The 16118-nt window shown below is 39.6% G+C and overlaps 1 protein-coding gene and 1 long non-coding RNA gene across 2 annotated transcripts in view; one reads left to right on the top strand and one right to left on the bottom strand.

The window, feature by feature from the left end:
* Nucleotides 1-16118, top strand: part of LOC130369339 (dynein axonemal heavy chain 3-like) — a 919716-nt gene that overhangs the window by 153656 nt on the left and 749942 nt on the right. The gene's annotated exons all lie outside the window — the stretch shown is intronic.
* Nucleotides 9334-16118, bottom strand: part of LOC130369341 (uncharacterized) — a 146200-nt gene continuing 139415 nt past the window's right edge. The window contains exon 4 of the long non-coding RNA XR_008892723.1: nucleotides 9334-9499. This is a non-coding gene — a long non-coding RNA (uncharacterized LOC130369341). The remainder of the gene's footprint in view (nucleotides 9500-16118) is intronic.

Genomic DNA, 16118 nt, shown 5'->3' with positions numbered 1-16118 from the left:
GATGGGTCAGGAGGGTGTTAAGAGGTTAAGATCCTGCATGGTAACATCAAAAACATAAAAAAAAAATACTAAATGCCATAATTGCTGATCTTTTTGGCACATGATATGTAATTTTATAAAAAAAAGTAATCAAGAAGTTCTATCAAAACAAAAACAGTACTGCTAAAAACTAAGCCCTCAAACAGCCTCAGAATAGGGCAATTTTAAAGATACTGATTTTGTCAAACAAGTTTGATTTTTTTTAAAGCAGTACAATAATAGAAAATGTACGTAAATATGGGTATCTTTTTAATCATATTGACCCACAGAACAAAGATAAGATGCTAGTTTTACTGTAAAAATATTTTTTGGGTTGCACAATACATTTTACGGCAAATTCAAATTCATATGGCTTAGTGGGTGGAAAAATAGAAGATATATATATGTCCTAAAAGGCAAGGAGCAAAAAAATGAAAATGCAGAATACAAATTGTTCACAAGGCGAAAACCCACTATGTTTTCCAAACAGTGCTAGACCAGTGTTTCCAAAACAGGGAGCCTGGGGCTGTTGTAAAACTACAACACCCAGCATGAAAGGATTGCCTAGTTCACAATAGATGTATATGCTTTTCACTATCTTCAGTGATCAGAACTAAATATATAGTAGGTAACTAAATCCTTTAAATCCTCATTTGAAAGTTTTTATTCTCATCCGGCAATGATCTTGATGGAGACATAATTGTTTGGCGGTAAATTAAATGGGTTTATATGATTGTAAATGCGTTGTTTTCTACACAAATGATGGATGGTAAAACCTTTGTGTTCTAATTGTTTTTATGACTTGTCTGCTATTGTCAGGAGAAAAATTTAATTATTGAACTGTTAAGCTGATTTTGAAATACTTTAACATTTGATGATAATATTGAAAATAAGTGAAAAATATACTAGTAAAGCAAACTGGTAGAGAATGGCATTAACTGATTAATTGTTAAAGTGGCTGCCTACAAATATAAAACAAAGGTCTGCCATATTTGCCCATGGGTTGTGCATTTAAGCGAATAAAGCTGAACTGCAGTTGTGAAACAGAATAAATCAGAGTATGTGGACAGTTGAAGTGCACAGGTTTGTTGAACGGACCATTTCTTAGCCATGTGTGTTATTTTGGAGTTGGAACTCCTTTTGTTGCCATAAGTGTCATAGTCTCTCACCACTGCTGCTCTCTTACCCACCTCCACTCCTCTCCCACTTACCTCTTAGCTGTCTTAAGTATAGTTCTTGATCTCCACACTTGGCCTCCATCATCTGCTTCCACCAGGACCTATTGTAATGTTTAGAATGTACAAACTAGCTCCCAGTCTCTTAAAGGGCCAGTGGACACCAGATCACTCCAACAGCCAATGCACTACAGCTCCAAGCTAAGGATCCTTAGGGTCTTTTTCTGTTTGGTCTACTTTCCTCTTGATCCAGCATATTGAGTTTTGAGGTCAATAATTGTTGAGATAGATTGTTTGTCCCCAGTTAGAATAAAAATTCATATCAAAAGTGTTCTGTGGTGTGCTGGGCACACACACGTTCCTTTATACTAAATTTGTCTTCATGAAAGTCACTTTGTGCACAGGGACATACTTATATTGGAACAAGAATGACCTTACTCAAACTTGTCATAAAGCATACAGCTGTCTAAGCGCTCTTTCACACTACCGCTGAGCAATGTTAGAGGTAGTTCAATTGTTAAATTACGGTAATTTAGCAGGAGAAAAACTATTGCATGTCCGATATTTTTCTCCCACTACCTCCTCCAAAATAACGGACACCCGATGGACCAAATGCAAAGTCAATGGGATCCGTAGTGACCATTGGTGCCTGTTGTGCTCCGACCTGTCGAGAGAAAAATGTGATAGATTGTTGGGAAATGTAAATATTCATTTAAACAATGTATGAGTTTTACCCTTTATAACCCAATGTCTTTTGATGGTACATGCTTTGGTTAGGAAACCAAAATAATTCTAGTTTAGAAATAAAGACGAAAATGCTGTGTAACTCAAACTTGGTTCCATTCAAGGTAAGGAAACTTCTCCCATAAGTATATGAATGCATGTCACTCTTATATTACAATGACAGATAACTCATACTACATGTAGCTCACATAGTAGTGGCATTTTATGTAATATTGCATTATAATTTAACTTCAATAAAGCTGTTTGTTTCTACTGATGATGTTAACCTCTGGAGATCCAAACCCAATGAACAGTAATTTAGATTATAATAAGTGTGAGGAAATAAAAGTCTATTGGAATAGTTCCACACCAATGAGTTAACACTGTTTGTTGTTTAGATTTTTTCTTCACACATTCATTTGCAATAAGTAAAGAATTTAAGTTAAAAACAGTTTATTGTTAGTACGACACCTATACATTTTGAAATGTATGTGGGTGGGTGTGAACTACAGACTGACAACCCTTCAGAATGTTCTATGATTCCGCAAAGCAACTCTCTGATGCAACCTTTTGCAGGTAGATTTCTCCTTAATTTGTGTTCCGCTTTATTCAGGAGCGGTATAACATGACTTGGAATTTGTGCTAAGCCATAAATCTCTCCAGAAGGAAAGATTACTCAGCTGTCTACAGATGGGTAATCTTTTCTTCTGGAGAGATTTTTGATTTCACACAAAAAGGTTATAAACTCAAAACCATTGTTACCCTCTCCATGAGTGGTTGACCAATAATAATCAGACTAAGATCAAATTATATAATAGGTCACAAAGGACTGAAAGTAACCTGTCAGCAACTAAAGGCCTTTCTCACATGTTCACTAGAGTCCACCATCAGAATGACTCTGAACAACACTGGTGTATATAACAGAATTGCAAGAAGAAAGCCGCTGCTCTTGATGCTAAAAATCAATTTTGTGTAGACAGATGTGACCAAAATAGAGCTTTTTGGTTTAAATGAAATGTTATGTTTAGAGAAAGTAAAAGCCTGAATTTCAACATACAACCTTCTAACATCTATGAAACACTGTGATAGTAGCATCATAATCTGGGCCAGGATGGCTTGTCATCGTTCATGGAACAATAAATTCCAAATTATACCAGCAAGTTCTAGGGAAAAATGTCAGTACATCTGTCTGTGAGCTTAAAGGGGTACTCCGGTTAAAAACTATTTTTTTTAAAATCAACTGGTGCCAAAAAGTTAAACAAATTTGTAAATGACTTCTATTAAAAAATGTTAATCCTTCCTGTACTTATTAGCTGCTGAATACTACAGTGGAAATTATTTTCCGTTTGAAACACAGAGCTGTCTGCAGACATCATGAGCACAGTGCTCTCTGCTGACATTTCTGTCCATTTTAGGAACTGTCCAGCGTAAAAGGAAATCCCCATAGCAAACATATGCTGTTCTGGACAGTTCCTAAAATGGACAGAGATGTCAGCAGAGAGCACTGTGCTCATGATGTCAGCAGACAGCTCTGTGTTTCAAAAAGAAAAGAATTTCCGCTGTAGTATTCAGCAGCTAATAAGTACAGGAAGGATTAAGATTTTCTTAATAAAAGTAATTTACAAATCTGTTTAACTTTCTGGCACCAGTTGATTTAAAAAGAAAAAAAAGTTTTTCACCGGAGTACCCCCTTTAATCTCAAAAGAAAATGGGTCATGCAGCAAGACGATCCTAAGCAAACAATTGGTTCCACCAATGGATGCTTAAAGGGGTATTCCAGGATTTTTTTTTATTTGACTATTGACTATGCTACAGGGGTTGTTAAGTTAGTGTAGTTCATAATATGGTGTCTGCACCTGTATGTGACTGTTTTCTCACAATTCTTATTTGATTTTCACCCCAATATTTATTTTTAACAGCATATAAAATGACTGTTGCCTCAGATTTTTCCCAGGTTGCAATGTGGCCGAGACCTGACTCACTAGTCAGTTGATGACAGGGAGACTGTCTGCTTCAATGGGTGGAGGTATCGCTTGGTGGGAGAGAGATCAATCTGCAACTAATTCAACAGCTGTAGGCACCCTGATTGAAAACCACAGATCTTTTGAATGGGTGCAGCTCATTTAGGTTTCAATGGATGAGGTGGCTGATGTGTGGGAGGGAGGAAAATGGAATTGTGGGATTTGTAGTCAAAAAAGGAAAAGTCAAACAGGAAATACCAGTTCACAAAAAGCTAGCCACAGTGTTAGGGTAATCTCACAACATAGCCATTTAGCCCCAAGACAAGCACAAATCCTTCCCAAGCATGTCCATTACTGTCTGACAGGTACCTACTAAAATCATCTTATGGTGGATAACCCCTTCAAACGGGCACTGTCATTAAAATTTTTTTTTGCTATTGCACTCTTTATAATGTACTTTGTTTAAAAAAAATTATGTTTTCTATGTTTTATTCGTGTTTAAAAAGCTGCCACTAGGTGTCTCCCTAATTGTCCAGAGCAGATTTCCCCCTTTCTCTTCCACAGACATTGGACTCCTGCTGGCCTGGCAGAAGTCTCCAAAGTCAGGAAATGCAGTCTGGAGTGCTGATGGGGGGGGGGGGGGGGGGGGCGGATGTGTAGCCTTAGCCAATTAAAATAAAGGCAGGGGGTGGTTTATCATGATGGGGACAGTAAACTGGGAGGATTATAACATTTCATAAGATCATGACAGGTACTCTTTAAATAAGAATAAAGTTAAAGTTTCGGAAAGTACAAAATGCTCTTTTATACATAGAAATGGGCTAAAATTCCTCCAAGCTGATATGCAGGACAAATCTACAATTACCAGGAACATTAAAGGGGTATTCACCTGCAAAAAAATTTTTTTAACCTGTTAAGGACGTAGGGCGTACCTGTATGCCTTACGCACGGTCCTGGTGTTTATAACGGGGTCACACGGGGTCGGTCCTGGCTGCTATTCATAGCCGGGACCCTGGGCTAACAGCGCGCAGCACAGATCGTTGTGCCGCGTGCTATTAACCCTTCAGACGCGGCAATCAAATTTGACTGCCGCGTGTGAAAGTAAACGCTTCCTGGCAGCTCAGTCGGGCTGATCGGGACATCGCGATAAAATTGCGATGTCCCGATCAGCTAGGACACGAGCGGAGACCCCCTTATCTTGCTCCGTCACGTCCGATCTGGGTTTGATTGCTCCAAGCCTGAGCTACAGGCTTGAGCAATTGAGCCCCTATCTCGCTGATCCAATCAAAGCTATGGCTTTGCAGGGATCAGCATAAGAGATCAATGTGTGCAGTGCTATAGCTCCCTATGGGAGCTATAGCACTGCAAAAAAAAGTGAAAAAAAAAGTTAGCAAAGGTCATTTAACCCCTTTCCCTAATAAAAGTTTGAATCACCCCCCTTTTCCCATAAAAAAAACCTGTGTAAATAAACATATGTGTTATTGCCACGTGCGGAAATGTCCGAACTATAAAAATATATCGTTAATTAAATCGCACGGTCAATGGCCTATGTGCAAAATAATTCCAAAATAGCTTAATTTTGGTCACTTTTTATATCATGAAAAAATGAATAAAAAGCAATCAAAAAGTCCAATCAATACAAAAATGGTACCGATAAAAGATTTCAGAACACGGCACAAAAAATAAGTCATCATACCGGCCCGTAGGCGGAAAAATTAAAAAGTCATAGGGGTTAGAAGATGAGAATTTTTTACATATAAATCTTCCTGCATGTAGTTATGATTTTTTTCTTAAGTACGACAATATCCAACTTATATAATTAGGGTATCATTTTAAACGTATGGACCTACAGAATAAAGATAAGGTGTTATTTTTACCGAAAAATGCACTGCGTAGAAACGGAAGCCCCCAAAATTTACAAAATTACATTTTTTCTTAAATTTTGTCGCACAATAAAAAAAAAATTCAGTTTCACTGGGGATTTTTTTGTAAAATGACTAATGTCACTGCAAAGTAGAATTGGTGGCGCAAAAAATAAGCCATCATATTGAATTTTATGTGCAAAATTGAAAGCGTTATGATTTTTAGAAGGTGATGAGGAGAAAATGAAGATGCAAAAACTGAAAAACCCTGCGTTCTTAAGGGGTTAAATCAACTGGTGCCAGAAAGTTATACAGATTTGTAAATTACTTGTATTTAAAAATCTTAATCCTTTAAGTGCTTATCAGCTGCTGTATGCTCCACAGGAAGTTATTTTCTTTTTTAATTTCCTTTCTGTCTGACCACAGTGCTCTCTGCTGACACCTCTGTCCATTTTAGGAACTGTCCAGAGAATGATAGATATTCTATGGGGATTTGCTCCTACTGCGGACAGTTCCTGACAGGGGCAGAGGTGTCAGCAGAGAGCACTGTGGTCAGAAAGAAAGGAAATACAAGTAATTTACAAATCTGTTTAACTTTCTGGCACCAGTTGATTTAAAGATGCAGTTTTTGCTGCACAAGGATATCATTCCAAATACTGAAAGACAAAAATTTATAGAAATTCTGAATGGTTTACAAATGTTCAAGCACCAATGTATATGCTGACCATGCATAGTCATGCTGAAAATTAAAGGGGTAACCTGGGAAAAGAAAATGTTTTACAATAAACTAAACTGGTATTTTAAACTAAAAAACCTGAACCATGCTTACTGTCCTGTAACTGTGTAGAGCAGCCGTGGTGGGGGTCATTAGAACAGCAGCTACAGGGGGATCATGACAGGTGAGTATGGTTTATTTTGTTATGTTTAAATATCTCTGACAGCAAATTCTCATGTAAATAAACATGTTTCAAAGGAAATACAGACAACAATTTTATCCTTCTTACTACCTCTTTTTCACTTTTCTGCTTCTCTGGCTCAATCCCATTACTCTTTGTCTTTCTCCTTCTTCTCTTTCTTCTTTTTTCCTGTTTTTCCACTTTTAGTTTAGTTTTTCTTTTTCTTGCTGAGTATTTCTTGGCCATAAACTCATGCTTTCTAGATGTTTACCCACTTCGGTGGGTAACTATACCTTAGTTGTAAATTATTATCTGTTTAGTTGATTGTATGTTGAGTACATTACATATGCTACACGAGGGAACCGTGTGCCCTATTTTCTCTTGTTGCCCATCCATGCTTTACGGGCCTGTGTGCCTCCTCATCTTTTTCTGCATGTGCCTTTGTACTCAGATGTTTGTCTTTGTTAAAATATGAAAATCTTAAATAAAGAATTGATTTAAAAAAATCCTGACAAACTGGGAAAAATGGAGATTGCATGTTATCATTAAAATTACAGCTCGTGCTCAGCCAACCTTCCCTAGATCATAAACATTATCTCACTTTGTAATGTTCAGTTGTGATGATCAAATACTTTAGAGGTGATGTATCTTGCTAAACATTTATTCTGGTATACGGCGATCATAACTCAAGTACAACATTCTGATATTGTTGGCGGTAAGTTGGACTAGGGACTTGATAATTGTTTTAATTAGTGTGTAGCAATTGATTATTATTTGCCAGACACATTGCAGTGACTTTTAATTTGCATTGCATAAAGCTTTTTCAATTTTGAGACTAGAGATTACAGGTATATATCAATATTTCTTTTGCAAAGTGAAGCTTATTGAGAATTATGCCATCTGCTTCACATGAGAAAACGGCTTAATGTATTTTTAATGCTGAGATGATCAGATAAAAACTGTTACTTGGTGACCTGTTGGGTAAAAAACGAAATGCTAATCAAAAATTTATGGCAGAGTATTGAGTTATCACAATCCAATTAAGATTAAGCCAGCTAGTATTTCTACCTTTACATAGTTGTAAAAAAAGCATTTTGTCTAACATGTTTTAAAGTAAATTGACAGCACAATACACAACAAGATATATATATATATATATATATATATATATATATATGTCCAAACAAGGATGCAGCACTCCATTCAACATTCTGTGCAATTTTATTGTCTCATGACACAGCAACGTTTCAGCCTCTCAATGAAACCTTTATCAAGCATAGTGATACACACAAAGTCAGGGGCTTTTATACCCAAGTGTGCAATCATCAATCCAAAGTGCCTAATTACAATCAATTATAAATCATTACAATAATATAACAATAGTGTACAGTACATTTACTGTATATCAAAGTGCTATTAATAGATAAGGTGCTTATCATTATATTTTTCCTAAGAGCAAAGTGCAAGTGCATACATAAAAGCAGGGCTTGATCATAAAAACTCCATAGGTAAGATGGATAAGATGTAAGATGTTAATTAGATTATACATATCGCAGGGGCAAATTGGGTCATAAGTATTATAAAATATTAAGTTAATCAATGTAAGAAGGACTCACCCTCTATTCCTTCTGTCATGGCGCTGGGTGTTTGTAGCTGAAACATATGCACATCATATGCCTCAGTGATCCCGAGGTCAGCGTTCATGTGATCTCCTCCAATGACTGCAATGCAGTCACGTGTCTCGCTCAGCTGTGCGATCACAGGACCTGCTGTAAACTCCAGATCTGTTGCACGGCAACCAGGACGCTAAAAGCCCAACGGCAGTCAAATGCAGGAGGCCCGGAGAAATATCACAGTGGGCGCAGCAAAACCAACAATTGGAGAACTAGATATATAAATATAATATATAATGATCTTCTTAAGATCACAGAGCAATGATAATATGTAGAAGAATTTAGACCTAAAACTAAATAACAAATACTGTCTGGATTACAAATAAAATAAAACAGAACAAAAATTTAAGTTGTATAATAAATGAACCAAAATAATGAATAAAATGTAGAAAGAAAATACATAAAAAATACAACAAAAAACTAAAAATAAAATAAAAAACAAAAAAACTAAAATTAAATAAAAAAATAAAAGATTAAAAATAAAAAATGATAATACAAACCAAATATATAATATAATAATGATTCAGGACAATACTGCCAGTAATGCAGGGAAACCTCCTAAGGATACCCCCTTTATTTTCTCACAAAGAGTCAAAATACAAATTAAGGCAATACTCCTTGGTTTGTAGAACGAGTAAGAATCTCCCCCCCCAGTAATGGATAAGGATTCGGACCCATAAGTGGGGGGGGGGGTCAAGGTGCACTGGATGTAATCAACCACCCAAAAGGACCAGATCCACCACCTACAGCCAAAATGGAAGTATGCCCACTTTTCAGCAGCGCATATCGCTCAATTGAATACTGGCATGTCCCTTAAACCAAAACCATAACAAAAAAAATAAATACAAAATGGAAATTAAAATAAAAAAGTAAAAAATTTAATTTGAAAAAAATGATAAAATAAAAAATACTAAACAATAAATACAAAAAAGAAAAAACTGAAAAAATGTAGAAAAAAAGAAATAAAAAATATTTGCAGAATATTTAAATAATAATAATCCTACAAAATAATTTTTATTTTTATTATATAGGCAAATTCTTTATCTATTCATGTAAAATGTTCCCCTTGTGGTCATGCAGCACACATTGTGACACTATGTTTTAAAGCAGTCCTGTAATATTGTAATTTTTCCACAGAAGATCTAAAGAGGGTGTTGTCCTTCTCCCTTTTCTGTACAATGTTAACACAATCTATAAAAGAAAAAACTAAAATTATTATTGAATTCCACATGTGTATCACTCCTTGTAATAACAAAAGAAGAGACATACAGAAAATCAGGAGAAATGATAAAACTGGCAGCACAACTGTCATAGGCACACAACTCAAACTGCATTAAATTCCACGTTGAGGACGTGAGGTTTCAGGGAACAGAGGTGGAAAATCCACCAAAGTTCATGTCTCCTTAGGATGGCATGCCTGTCACCTCCTCTCTCAGGGACAGGTACATGGTCTACAGCCATAAATTTCAGATCCTTCTCTGTATGACCACAATCTGAGAAATGCTTCGACACGGGAAGGTCCATTTTTTTTCTTTAATTTACTCTATCTGTGGTTATTTATCCTGGTCTTCAGACTCCATGTGGTATATCCCACATATAACAAATTGCATGGACAAGTAATAACATACCGTATTTATTGGCATATAACATGCATTTTTTAGGCTAAAATTTTTAGCCTAAAGTCTATCTGCGTGTTATATGCCGATAAGCCGCTGCAGTTCAATTATTTAAAGCGGGCCGTGGCTTTTGCAGGTCCAGAGACCTGCCGTCGCTGCCCGATTCTCTGCACCTACCTATCCTGGGGTTCAGAGACAGCCGGCGCCGCTGCCCCATTGCCTCCCCCATGCCCAGTTTTTTTGACCCGCAGAAGCCCCCAGGAAAGGCAGTGGGAGTGATGCCATCGCTGCCTGCTTCTCTCCCCCTGCCTTTCCTGGGGTCTAGAGCCCTGGCTATGAGCGCCGCTGCCCCATTGCCTCCCCCATCCCCAGTTTTATATTACCTGTTGCTGGGGTCGGGTCCGCGCTGCTTCTGGCTCCGGTGTGTCGTCTCCTGCATCGTTGCTATGCGCTGCGCAATGACGAGTGACATCGCGTTGAAGACGTCACTCGTCATTGCGCCTCGCAGTGCATAGCAACGACGCAGGAGGCAGCGGTGCCGATAGCCAGGGGGAGAGAAGCGGCGGCAGCAGGGCTCTAGACCTCAGGAAAGGAAGGGGTAGAGAAGCGGGCAGTGACGGCCTCTCTCCCCCTGCCTTTCCTGGGGGCTTCTGCGGGGTCAGAAACAGTGTATCGGGGTATAGACATGCGCACACGCACCCTCATTTTACCAAGGATATTTGGATAAAAAACTTTTTTTACCCAAATATCCTTGGTAAAATGAGGGTGCGTGTTATAGGCCGGTGCGTGGTATACCCCGATAAATACGGTATATCACTCATGTCAAATCACAAGTCAGAAAGTGTCTGAGATAGTAGGATTTAGATGTTATCAGATCCCTTCATCATGTTTGGACAGTTAACACATGAGAGACATGGGTAAGAACCAAGCCTCTTGCTACCAAGGAAAGTTTGGCTTAAGTTCTTGGTTTTAATACCTGACTGTAACAATTTGTCCTTTAAATTGTTTTGCCTTCTATAGGACATTAAAGAATTTAATGAGAATTCTTCGATTTGTGGAAAACTAGTCTTCTTGATATTCCAATATTTGTTCAAAATTCCAGATATCTTTCCACTGTATATACCCTATGTGAATGTAAAGGGGATACAATTTTTTCTCTTCTTCGGGGTAACTCTCAAAGTGGATTCCTTATCCACTGCTTCAACTCTTTTTCTATGTGTCTCAACGATGTCAGAGTGATATCCCCGATCAGAGAAATTCTGAACCATTGTATCAAGTGACTGTGGAAGAGTCTCCTCATCATCCACTATCCTCCTTGCCCTCAGCGTTTGGCTATAGGGCAAGGAGTTCATCATCTTTCGAGGGTGGCAACTTCCATAGTGCATAGTGTTTATAAAAAAATTTTAACACAATTTTTTCTCCCTAAATGTACTTACTTTTTTTTTTTGGTTACTACTTCTACAGATCTGTGTATCCTGTGAACTCCTTCGGATTCGGTGGACTACTTCAACGACCAGCGTTTTCTTTGCTTGATGTTAATAAAATGGTTAACGAGGGCTTGTGGGGAGTGTTTTATTGTAAAAAAAAAAATTTTTGAAACCTGTTGTGCTTTTTTTTTTTTTTTACTTACTGGACAGGCTTAGTAGTGGAAGCTGTCTTACAGACGGAGTCCATTACTAAGCTGGGCTAAGTGTTAGCCACAAAAACAGCTACCGCTAACTCCCAATTATTACCCCGGTACCCAACACCACAGGGGTGCCGGGAAGAGCCGGTACCAACAGGTGGTCCTGGGCCTAGGCGGTAACAGGCTGGCGTTATTTAGGCTGGGGAGGGCCAGTAACAATGGTCCTCACCCACCCTGGTAACATCAGGCTGTTACTGTTTGGTTGGTATTTGGCTGAGAATAAAAATAGGGGGGACCCTATGTATTTTTTTAAAATATTTAATTATTTATTAAAAAAAAACGCATAGGGTCCCCCCTATTTTTATTCTCAGCCAAATACCAACCAAACAGTAACAGCCTGACGTTACGAGGGTGGGCGAGGACCATTGTTACTGGCCCTCCCCAGCCTAAATAACGCCAACCTGTTACCGCCTAGGAGTGCCATTTTTGACGCTCCGGGCCTGTTGGTACCGGCTCTTCCTGGCACCCCTGTGGTGGTGGGTACCGGGGTAATAATTGGGGGTTAGCGCTAGCTGTTTTTGTGGCTAACGCTAAGCCCAGCTTAGTAATGGACTCTGTCTATAAGACAGCTTCCACTACTAAGCCTGTCAAGTAAAGAAAGGAAAAAACACAACAGGTTTATAAAAAAATTTATCACAAAAAACACTCCCCCACAAGCCCTCGTTAACCATTTTATTAAAATCAAACAAAGAAAAACGCCGGTCATCGAAGTAGTCCACCGAATCCGAAGGAGTCCACATGATACACGGATCTGAAATGAGAAGAAAAAATAAATAAAATGGGTTAGTACATTTATTATCACCTGCTCGCACATCTCCCGCCCCGCACGACTACAACTCCCAGCATGCCCTTACAGTAAGGACATGCTGGGAGTTGTAGTTGTGTGGTGCTGGAGATGTGTGGGCAAGTGACAAGCTTGTCCCCTGCCCCCAGCTGCAGGACTACAACTCCCAGCATGCCCTTACAGTAAGGACATGCTGGGAGTTGAAGGCCTGCAGCTGGGGACAGGGGACAAGCTTGTCATTCACCTGAACGGCACAACTACAACTCCGAGCATGTCCTTACGGTAAGGGCATGCTGGGAGTTGTAGTCCTGCAAAGGGAGCCCGGGCACACACACACAGTCACACACACACAGTCACACAGCGCCGGGGGGGGGGGGAGTGCTGACGGACCCCCCCCCTGATAGACTCCTAAATCCCCTAATGTTATGTCACTGTTCCGCTCGGGTCCTGTGATTGGCTGCTGGTCCTGGCCAATCACAGGACCCAGCGGGAAATGTGAAATGACAGCAGGGGATTTTGGAGTCTGTGGCGCCGGTATATGTTATAAGGAGCCCGGGTTGACATTACAGTGGAGCCAGCCGGGCTCCTCATACAGCCTCCCCACTACCCTCACTTAATAAGGATGGGGACACTGATATCCCCCCCTTGTCTCCCACCCGCGTCGCTCAGCTCCCGCTGCTACAAGACTGCAACTCCCAGCATGTCCTCACTGTAAGGGCATGCTGAAACTTGTAGTCTTGCCACAGTAAGCAGACAGATGGGAGTTGTGTGGCGCTGGCAGGTGAGAGGGGGGGATGTAAATCACTGCAGTGTCCCTGTAGCGAAGTGAGGGTAGCGGGGAGAAAGTATGTCGGAGCCCGGGCGGCAGTAGCTTTTCCTGCTCCATGTTGGAGCTGGAGTAAATGTAGTCATTTTTTACGGCCGTTGCAACATTTGACTGCGCAGCTGTGACTGTCGCAGTTAATAAATACCTGACTAAACCAAGTAAAGTTTTCAAACCCACGTACCGTAGTCAAAAAAACTAAACTTGCTCTTCTTGCTCGCATAGATGATTGTCGCACGAAAAGTCACGGTGTCGCAGTAGCAACTTTTTTGCAACAAATTTACACAGAAAAACTCGGGTAAAAGGGTTGATAAATGCCCCTCACTGTTCTTTACTTTGCTGCTAGTAGAAATTAAAGTAATGGGTTCTCTTCAACAGCTTGTCACAAGATATATAGAGAACACTGCAGCACTAATGAAAAGACAGCAATCCATCAAAGCCATTTATGTCTTTACTACTTTACTCTATTTCTGTCATTTCAAAGTAACATTCATTTTATTCTTCAGGTTAAATTCCCCCATAAAATGGAAGAAACCTTTAATAATGAAAACATACCTTTTCATTGCCGAACAAACTGTGGAGAGTTTTCAATACCTGTCCTTTCATATTGCGTGTTTCCACAGGATACTTAATCCCCCTTAGGACACAGTGATTTTTAATTTTTGCGTTTTTGTTTTTTCCTCCTTACCAAACGTCTTTCCATTTTCCATCTGCATGGCTATATGAGTTTTTTTTTTATGGGGAACCATTTAAATTTTGTAACCACATCACCCAAGCCCCAAAATAAATATTTGTGGTGCGAATTTAGAAAAAAAAAAAATTGTTGTAAATTTTGGGGATTTTCTTTTTTACATAGTGCACATCACAGTTAAAATAACATGTATAGTGTATTCTGTAGATCAACAGACTACAATGCTATCCAATTTATATAGGTTTTTGTGTTACTTTATTACTTTTGTAAGATAATAAGTATGCTTGGGTTTAGATCTAACCAGGGCAACTTCTGCCTGTAGTTTATATATTCCCTCTATGCTTGCATGGGTTTACTTCCACATTTTAAAAAACATACAGTACATTATGAGCACCAATAAGAACAGGAACCAATGTGGTAATCTCTGTAGAGTGCTCCTGAATAATATTTTAGCACTGAAGTATTATTCGGCAGCTCTGTACTGAGATTGCCTTATTGGTTTCTGTCCTCATTGGTGCTCAGAGTGTACTGTATGTTTTACATGTATGTTTTTTACATTGCAGAAGTAAATCCATGCAAGCATAGGGAGAAAATATAAACTCCATTCAGAAGTTGCCCTTGTTAGATATGAAGCCAGTGCTAACCCTTGAGCCACTTTGCTATAAATAGCCTATGAGACGAAAAGACAAGTAACAGGAAAGAACTTCAAATAACCAATCTTACCTGCTTATAAAATAATGCTATGTGATGGCCTGCCATATGTAATGCCATACCCTGTTTAGGTGGTGGAACCAGAAAGTCCTCCAGGATGTGGGTAAGTTCAGCCCAGGTGTTCAAATATACAACAATTAAAAGTTGGGATTGTTTAAAAGAAATTTTACTGGTAGTGGACTTTAGTCACAAATTTCTCATTTTGGGCTATAAACAGTTTTCAAATACTTTTCACTTGAAGGGAACCTGTCATCACTTTCACGCTGTCTGAACCATGAGTTATTGGGACATTAGCAAGTGGCTTGCCCCCTCCCAACCAACCTTGATTGACAGAATCTTCCCTGTCTTGCTGCTCCTGCTCTGTCCTCTTCTTCTTCCCCTGTTGCCGTTCGCATCGCCGGTCCGCGCTGTAGGCAGGCGCCAGCCTTTCACGCTCCCCCTCCACTAGCGCACCAGCTACCTCAAATTTAAAGGGCCACCGCACTATTGATTGGTGCTTGTTTCTTCAAATCCCTATTTAACCCCACACTTCCTTCCTGTCCTTGCTGGATCTTTGTGCCTTAGTGCCCCTGAGAAAGTGTTGTCTTTATTGTATCTTGCTCTTTCATGTACCAGTCCCACCTGCTTCGTTCCCTGACATTGATTCTGTGCCGCCTGTCCTGACCTCATGCCAGTCCCGGCTTCGCTTACATCTCTTCCTTACTGTACCTCGTTATATCTTGACAGCCTGTGTGGACATGTCAGGGGTAGCGACCTGGGTGCCGCATGCTGCAGCAAGTCCGTCCCCCTTTGCGGCGGGCTCTAGTGAAAACCAGCGGTACCTAAGACTCCGCTCCCTGGTACGGCCCGAGCCATCATCCACACAGGTTCAGCGGATCCACTTACCACTGCCGTTTCATGCCCTGGTCACCTTCTATTTAAATGAAGCCTGCTCACAAGCTGAGCACACTTTATGCCCTGCTATCAGCAGTCCGGACCTACCACTAATGCCGGATATCTGAGTTATCACCGATGCCATGCATTAACCCTTCAAATGCCACAAAGTTGATTGCTGAATCTAAAATGTAAGAAAAAAAAAAAAAGCTCTGTGGGCGGAGGACCTCAGCGATGTGATTGCAGGGTCCCTATCAGCTGACAAGACAGCTGGAGGGTCCCTAATTGTTAATCAGAGCGCCAATAACACTGATCAATGCTAGGCTATGGCATAGCATTGAACCGTGTTTGCTATCAAAATACTGCATTTAGTATTTAATAGAAATAAAAGTGTTAATAAATGTAGATAAGCCCCTCCTATAATGAAAAGCCACCAGTATGTATACAATAAATAATACCGGTGGCTTTTTGTGAGGAAGACCAGATGTGACTGCTACACGTTACACCTCCTAGCTATGCATCTGTTTGGCTGCTATACATCAAAGTCTTGTTTTCTTTCTTTTACAGTTTATTAAATGACCTTCAGTTTTGTAAAAATATTATGTCAGTAGCATCACCAAAGACCAAA

The sequence above is a fragment of the Hyla sarda genome, chromosome 4 (assembly GCF_029499605.1).
Source record: "Hyla sarda isolate aHylSar1 chromosome 4, aHylSar1.hap1, whole genome shotgun sequence".
Lineage (NCBI taxonomy): Eukaryota > Metazoa > Chordata > Amphibia > Anura > Hylidae > Hyla > Hyla sarda.
This window is presented reverse-complemented; position numbering and strand designations above follow the sequence as displayed.